This window comes from Hylaeus anthracinus, unplaced genomic scaffold (assembly GCF_026225885.1).
Source record: "Hylaeus anthracinus isolate JK02 unplaced genomic scaffold, UHH_iyHylAnth1.0_haploid 11982, whole genome shotgun sequence".
NCBI classification, from domain to species: domain Eukaryota; kingdom Metazoa; phylum Arthropoda; class Insecta; order Hymenoptera; family Colletidae; genus Hylaeus; species Hylaeus anthracinus.
The window spans coordinates 15,195,106-15,203,870 of record NW_026534330.1 but is presented as its reverse complement, the minus strand read 5'-3'; the positions used below and the strand labels follow the sequence as shown (position 1 = coordinate 15,203,870).

The following is an 8,765-nucleotide window of genomic DNA, read 5'->3' as shown; positions in this document are numbered from 1 at the left end:
TTTATAAAATTCAGTATATATATACTGTATGTTTGCTGTATTATATTTCGACAATTACTGCCGCTAAGACTAGTGCGCATACGCGAATTTCATACGAACTTGCGTTTCGTGTGGTCATCACCCACCCGATGCAAATCGTACGAAACATTTCGTATACGAATCAGCGCTTTCGATTCGAGAATACCGTTTGAAGCAACATCATGTGCAAGTGACCAACTTGCGTATACGAAAACTGATTGTACGACTCGAGAATAGGCCCCCAGATTTGAATTTTATTTTCTTTTTATTTATATATAAAACGATAGAAACATTAAGGGTGCGCAGGAGCCAGAGCCAAACAACGAGTTGACTTCAGCGGCAGTTGCGGAAAATGTAGGAAACTCCGGGATAAGGACAGAGAGGGCGATATAACAGTTGCAGGAGAGACGAGGACAGGGCGATTATTCTAGCATGACTTTTTTCCAAGATATTGAACCAAAGAAGCAATATTTTCTAATAATTCTGGTTTTAATATATTCGTAACACTTTGGCGGATGCGACTCCAAGGCCTGATTTTGGTAAAAGTATATGTAAACGAATTTCTTCTATAAGAAAAAAAAAGAACGTACTTTCATTGTTTATAAATTTTTATGGCCGAAATTGCAAAATCAAGCCTTTGAGTCGCATCCGCCAAAGTGTAAAGAATATATTAAAACCAGAATTATTAGAAAATATTGCTTCTTTGGTTCAATATCGTGGAAAAACTTTGTTGCAGTGAAATCTTGATGATTTGTATGGCAATATGGCTGCTTCGTTATCGTATTTTCCGTTGCGGCGATGTCACCGTCTTGTTTGCTGTTATTATATCGTTAGTCTATACATGGTGTTCTACATGGTTTAGACCAGACATGGCCAACTGTTTTTCCCCCGGGCCGGTTGGAAAAAAATTATTTTCACGGGCCGGACGAAATATTAAAATTGAAAAATGCTAAGCAAAACACTTATTTCTTGAAGTAAACAAAATTTTATTATTAAAGTTGTTTATGAATAATTATAATTAAATGGTTAGTATAAGGTCTTCCGAAATTTGAAAATCTTCGGTGATAGCTCTGATAAAAATTAACAACTAACAATAAGCAGTATCTTTTACATCGCAACTTTCGTCCAGAGCTATTGCATAAAAATTGGCAGATTTTAAATTATTTAATAACTGATTCACGCGACAATTCAAGCGATAATCAATAGATGCAATGCATGCATTGCACCAAGAGGTAATCATTTTGAAAAGTGTTTGCAATAAATAAGTGTTAACAACATATGTAAATGTAAATAAATGAGAGGAAAGACGAAAACTCTTTTGTTTCTTTTTTCGCGATTTTCTCGAAAACTGAGCATAAATGAGCAAATCACCTAACGTTTTTTTTTCTTAATTTTTCGATGCCCAATACGCCCCCGCAGTTTAAACATTTAAATTAGGGACACCCTGTATATACAGTGGGTGTAGAATGTATTCGTACACCGACCAATTTCCCAAAAAACTTTTGTGTGAAATTGTAGTTTCTTAACTTCTTTTTTTATTGTAATTGAAAAAAAAATGTCCATTAGCGAGTCTCGAACCCGTGAACTCTAGAATACGAAACAACGGCGTAACGCCCGCAACTACAACAGCTTCTGTTGTAAGATAGATATAGTCCAAACAACATTTACTAGTATTTGTACGATTCTTATGACGAACCATTTACAGTAGAGTTTGTAACATAAATACATTAGTTTATTGCTCCGTACGAATTAGAAACCATCCAATTTTCAGGAAAGTTCTTTTAAAAAAGGCTGTAATAGAGGAATGGAAGAAGATCCCACTTCGAATAACTAATAATTTAGCTAATTTAATGCTTAGAAGAGTTGCAATAACAATTAACGAAGATACTCTTCAATGATGCGATAAAGTTCGGCTCGCGGTGCCGCGCCCGTTCCCTGACCTCGCAGTGTCAGTTCGCTAGGTCCCTACGACCTCTCCTACGCGAGGAGATGACACTTTCAAGTGGGTTGTTAGAGCTGCCGAAAACTGAATAAAGACCGAATATTCAAGCGGCTTTCAAGCCGAGTCAAACCGGGACCCGATTTCCGAGCCGAGTCGAGTACTTGAAAAAACCGAGTAGCTTGAAAGATTCAAGCTACTTGAATAGAATCGAGCGGCCCGAAAAAATCAAGCGGCCCGAAAGAACCGGGCAATTCGAATGGTTTCAAGCTTTTCCGAGTACACATGTTAGTCCGCCGCCGGGCAACAATGGTATCATAAAAAGGACGTAGCAAACTAGACCCAAAGAAGGTCGACCATCATTTTCCGTATTTCTTATCGGATCTTAACGGATGTATTACCAATCGATTCCTTATGTTATCCCGATGAAAATGGTACCAGACACGATACAATTCGGATCATTTAGAAGGAAATTATACGGCAAAAATGATTTGTACGCTTTTTGCCTATCTTCGTTAAAAATAGTCCGATTTACATAGTGTTTAGTAGCGTTTTCATCAGGAAAACGTAAGGAATCCAACGGCGTCGCTCCCGTAATAATACGATGTATATGAACCAAGGGTGGAACCATCCAAAGCGCACGTGTGCCGACTTTAACCCACGACGGACCTCAAAGGGTCCGAGCAATAAAGTGTAAAATGTTTGTCATGATATATTCACTTTTTGTTGTGGGTAAACCTTACGTTTAGGGGAGGCAGCTCCGATAACCTTGACCTTGACATAGTTGTCAACGGCACTCTCCTGAGTAACACCCAAGAGGTTTTAGCCGTCGGACGCTTTTTATTAAAAAGCTATTAGCATATCAAAATCATATAGTTACATATTCGAACATGCTATCTATAGCATATAAAAACACACTGCAACGGTTCAAACTTGTTCAGAGAGCTTGTATCATGCACGATCTTTACTCATACAGTGAAAAGACGGGGGTCTTCAGGGACCCCCTTCAGAATGATATACATCCCTCAGAGTAACCATGTACACACCTGCGAGGTGCGCTGCAGTAATCATAGTTGGGGGCTTCGCCCCCAAACCCCCAACCGGGGGCAGGCCTCCGGACTCTCGTTTTTTCACTGTATGAGTAAAGATCGCGCTCCCTAGACCCTTCCTAAAAACTACACTAACTAACTAATTAGTATTAGTAACTAGTAACAGACCAGGTAAGAATAATGCGAGAAATCAAAACAAAACAGTAGGTTAACGAATATTGTAATACTTTGTATACGATAATACGTCCAGTATGTATCAGTATGTCACAGAGCTTTATATCTGTCGGTTCAAGAATTTCTGAATTTTCTGGATTATCATCATGCATTTACATGAATTTATTAATATAACGTATAATTTTGATTCTTTGTGGAACTTTTTGTGTGAAAAGAAAGTGGTTTGTAGCAGAATAAAGTGTCCAAGGTGTGAGAATGACTTAGCACTTGCAAATGCTTCTGATGACCGTTTATTTCATTGCACGAAAACGTATTCTAAAGTTGTACAAAATCGAAAGCGATGAAGAGTGATGTGCAATTTCAAAATTAGTGCATTCCATGGAACGTGGTTTGAAAGAACACACATGAGCCTAGTAAAGATATGTCGGTTTGTTGCCTATTTTTTGTTGCTGCAACCACCACGACAAAACTGTTTAATGAATGAGCTGGAACTAAATAATAGAGATGTAGTCGACTGGACACAATTTTGTCGAGAGGTAATATATGGCATACAATTATCATTTTACGCTATTTACTTACTTTTACTCTTAGATAGTATTGTACGTTTTTGCACTAAATTAATTGTAGTTACTTCATCAATGGCTAATGCATAAGCAAGAGGTAATTGGTGGACCGGACAAAATACAGGCACAATGGATTTTCGGTGGCGTAGAGAGATCTAGTAAAAAAGTTTTTATTTTACCTGTACTAAATCGGAATACCGAAGCGCTTCTACCGATACTTCGAAAATATGTTGCTGCCGGTTCAATTATTCATACTGATAAGTGGTGTGCATACGATGCCTTGCGCAATGAAAATTATATACATCAGACAGTAAACCATTCAGAAAATTTTGTGGATCCACAAACTGGTGTTCACACGCAAAACATAGAAAGATTCTGGAGGGATATGAGAGCAAATATTCCTCGCTATGGCACTCGTGAATACCATTATACGAATTACCTCGCAGAATTTTTATTTAAAAGAAATTGTAATTTTGACAAACGGATTGAGACTTTCTTCAAAATAATGAGTTCTGTATATCCATTAGATCATTTAAATACTGATTAAATTTTCATTCTACATACTCATCAACTGTTTCGTATATATATTATATCACAGTATCCTCTATTCATTATCGATTATATTATTTTTATATGCTAATAAGCTTTTGATAAAAAACGTCCGACGGCTAAAACCTCTTGGGTGTTACTCGGGAGAGTGCCCTTGACAACATATGTCAAGGTCAAGGTCGACGGAGCTGGCTCCCCTAAACGTAAGGTTTATCATTTTTGCAATTTGGTGCCATGAAGCATTAACTTTACATTTTGATGCATTACACATACATACACAGAATGTGTTCCACAGGTTCCGACTATTACATATTCTTTTGGACGAAGCTGAGCAAATTTACTAAAACCAATTTTTATAGATGGTGTTATGCCCTGACACCGATTATTACAACATATGATCGACCATCGCTAATCGAGTAACGACCCGATTATGCCCGGTCAAGAATGTCCGAAATCAGCGACATACTTTGACGCGAGGACTGCAAGCTTGCAGCACTCACGCCTGGCAACATGACCATATATGGTCATGTCCGATTGCCAACAAAGACTATAAAAACAATAACACCTTGTAAAAGACAGTTCTGAGCACATTTTGAATAAATTAAAGTAATTGTTAAAATTATAAATTATAAATTGAAGTAATTGTTGAGAGTACATCGCTGGAGTTACGATCCTTCGACTCATCATCGAACACCGATGAATTCCAATTCTTTGAACGCTCCGAAACCCACGATATCCCAAAACCCTTTAAAAAACGCCTGAGGGCACAACAATGGATTTTGTTCTTCAAAAAACAAAAAACGACAAAAATCACAATTTCTTAGCATTAATCCTGCGGCACCGGGCCTGGGTCATTTTTCCGTCGTTTTTCGAAGTCCCATTCCTCTGTGATCGAGAGTGTTGAGCCATGTGTTTACATTGTAACTCGATCCGTAGCAATCAGCTCTCCCCGCTATTCTAACTGTTAGCGACAGAAATGTTTCGAACTTTATTGCAAAAGAAGTAGTTTTCGGGACAAAATATTAACAAAAACAATTGGTTACGAGGCATTATTAATATGATTATAATGTTTGCATATAAAAATTTGATTTTAAGCCTTTTTTTATAGCGCGTATGGACTTGGATTTCGATGACTGAATAGTGATCCGGCTCCGTCGTTCGTGCGACGAGGGCAGAGGGCAAAGATGGGCATTATTTAGATTAAAAAGTTATTTAAATAGAAAATCGAATAAAGATACATAACTTTATCTTTATTCGATGACTGCCGAATAAAAAAATGTATTCGAAGTGAATGTACTCAAAGGATAAAGATAACTTAAATTATTTTTATTCGAAGGCTAAAGATACCTGCTTTATTTGCAGAAATATTAATTTTTGCCAATTAAGATTTCATGAATGTTCAAATTTGATTAAGTTCAATATTAGGATATTCAATTAGCATACCTGCCATACCTGTAGATAAAGCAGGTATCTTTAGCCTTCGAATAAAAATAATTTAAGTTATCTTTATCCGTTGAGTACATTTACTTCGAATACATTTTTTTATTCGGCAGTCATCGAATGAAGATAAAGTTATGTATCTTTATTCGACGAGTAAGAGATAATAATTTTTCATCTTTATTCGATATTTAAAATTTTTATTTAGATAAAGATTTTGCCCATCTCTGTCCGAGGGTTAAATTGTAAATAACAAGAAAACGGAACTAATTCTGTGTAATAATCATTTTATCGTCATTTCCCTATACATATGTATTTTAGCGTGTCATCTTCTAACAATTCCCTGTTATCTATCGGGATCGGTAAATGATTCAGATATTTCTAATAATGATAATTATATATTTGATACACGTGTGTCGCGCTCGACGTCCGTAAACAAACTCAAAAACCGGAGCACCTGTTCGGACCACGCGTCCGACGTGTCATTCAGTGGCGTATGCTTTCGTTAGGAGCCCGGATATATTACATTCCCCATATTCCAAAATGATTTTAATGTAAAAATTAAATACAAGTATAACATAGTTTTATAAATATGTTGCTTATCTCCCATTATTAAATTTATATTTATAGATACAATATACAGATAACAATATACAGACAATATAGAGTTCTCTCGCAATGCGAATAGTAAAACGCTACAAGGTTCGGGCCGATATATCGGCTCTGGCACTTCTCGCCAGTGCAGCAAGGGCCGATATATCGGCTCTCGGCACTGAAAGAGTTAAAAGAGAAATTTATGACCGCGGGCATTTTTTAAACTTACTATGATACTGAACCATACTGAAAAGCGTCTTTAAACTACTAACACAACACCGCAGCAGAGACGACAGCAGCGCTGCAGTGGACAGCGCGATAGCGAAGCAGCCATATTGTCATACAAATTTTTTGCCAGCTATCTAGTAGTTCTTCTACTGTCCGTTGGTGGCGCCAGCTCACTATATAGTAGTTCACCTCCGATCCGTTAGTGGCGCTAGTTTACCTCCTGCGCACCCTTAATAATAATGACATAATAATGAAATAGTATACATAATTTACATACCATAATTTAGATCATACAAATATATACAATATGGTATAGAGCTGAATTTTATTATTTGTCACAATTCAATTTATATTGTGTTTATCCAATTTTATGCGGAAAAGAATCTGAAAGTTACTCACTCGACAATGCTCAGCGATGCTCGGGTAGGTTATGTTACGGTGTACGTTTGTTCACCCTCTACAAATAAATTTCCAATAGGATAATACCGGAACCACACATTTTGCACTTTTCTCGAACCTCTGTCGCCTTTACTTCTTCCTACGGGAGTTCACACTCCAGTTAGGATAGAGCTCAAAGTTCGATGCACGCCGAGTCACTTGTTTGCGTATGAGCGCGGCCGCTCAGTGCGTAGCCTTCGTTACCGCGGCCGCTCTAACGGCACACGCGCGCTCTGATTGGTCGACGTTTTCTGTTAATATCTCCTTAACGAAGCCTCGGACAACATTTTCGCTAACGAAAAAGTTGTTTCAAATCACCTCCCGAACCACCTCTTTCAAGGTGTTACAACATTTTTGGGACACCCTGTATATGTCATATGTATATGTATGTATTGTGACGTGGCAGATTCCCATGTCACAAAGAGGTGAACTCTGTGGACTCTGAGGGCGCACATAGTTGTGCGTCGCTAACGGGGAGAGGGGTACGAGGCGGGAAGTAGCACCTGTGATGTGTGAGGCGATGCCGGCGGGATCTCCGGATCCTGGCAGGGCCTCCCATGCCGGTAAGGCTCACACTGAGTAGGGGTGAAAACTGCTTCACAGGGACGAGGAGAGGTCGTTCCCGCGCGGTGGCTCACTGGGAGTGCTCCCCCCTGTGCGCTGGCTTTGCTTCTGCTGGCCTCAGGGGGGGGGGGGCTGATGTGTGCTCGCACTGTCGAGGTGGTAGTGCCGCGCGGGATCAGGAGCCGGCCCCTTCGGGACTCCGACCAAGTAGTGCGCGGTGAGGTGCAGGTGTCGGAACCCGCACCTGCTACGGGCGGGTGCCCCCCTGTGCGGTATTCCCAGGGGGGTTAAATGCGAAGGACGGGCCCCGGGGAACTGGGGTAGGGGGGCATGTCTTTCGTTAGGCATGTCCCCCGAGGGTACACCCGTTCCCGTCCAGCAGTCTGCCCCGCCGCGCACGATGCGCCGGTAAAACAAAAACTATGGACAACTTAATTAAAAACGCAGGAAGCACTGGTGCCAGGTCGGCCGGCAATAGCAGGGGACGGCAATGTCACACGGTTATGCACCGTTGTGTTGGAGGGGTTACCGTGCCCGGAAGTGGTCGAGGAGGGAGGTGTGACGTCGAGGCCCAGTTCAAGGGCTTCGTCGACACGCGGGCTGGGGGCTGCAGGCCCATCTGCAGCAAGCTCGAGAGGTCGCCGGACCGGAGTTGGCCTTGCTGCTCTCGATCCGAGAGCAAGGTCACGGCTGGGGGTGAACGAGGACGATAACGTCTCTATGACGTCAATGTCCTCGGCCTCGTGCGTTCGGGCCAAACGACGCGCTGGTGCTGACCGGCCGGTGTCGCCGCCTGTAACCCGGGAGGCCGCCAAAAAAGCCCGGGTCAGGGATGCCTTCTCCCCTGTAGGCGTCGGCGCACCGACTGCAGCCCTGTGGGACAGGATTCAGTCGGATGGCCAGACGCCCAGGAAGGAGAACGCCAGCCTCCGGCGGGAGGCCGAGGGCCTCCAAGAGACCCTCGACGCTGAGCGTGGGGAGATGATGGTCCTTAAGAGGAGGCTTGATGCTCCCCTAGCAGGGCCGTCGTCTCCACCTGCCCGGGGAGGTCGGTTCCATCGGTACCATCCACCGTTTCGCAGCGGTTGTTGCCTTCTCCCCCCACTAATCCTGCGACGGCACCGGGCAATCCCCATGGGGCTGCCTGGTCGCAGGTGGTGGGGCGGCGGGCGAGGAGGGCGGCACGCCTATCCTTGGTCCCGCCCGTCGCCT

At 41.8% G+C, this 8,765-nt stretch overlaps 1 long non-coding RNA gene across 1 annotated transcript; it reads right to left on the bottom strand.

Annotated features, from left to right (window-relative positions):
* Window positions 1-6,311: 6,311 nt before the first annotated feature.
* Window positions 6,312-7,298, bottom strand: LOC128886459 (uncharacterized). Its single transcript, XR_008459840.1, has 2 exons — window positions 6,951-7,298; window positions 6,312-6,780 (listed from the first exon to the last, which is right to left on the bottom strand). It is a non-coding gene; the product is annotated as an uncharacterized LOC128886459 (long non-coding RNA).
* Between the last annotated feature and the right edge of the window lie 1,467 nt (window positions 7,299-8,765).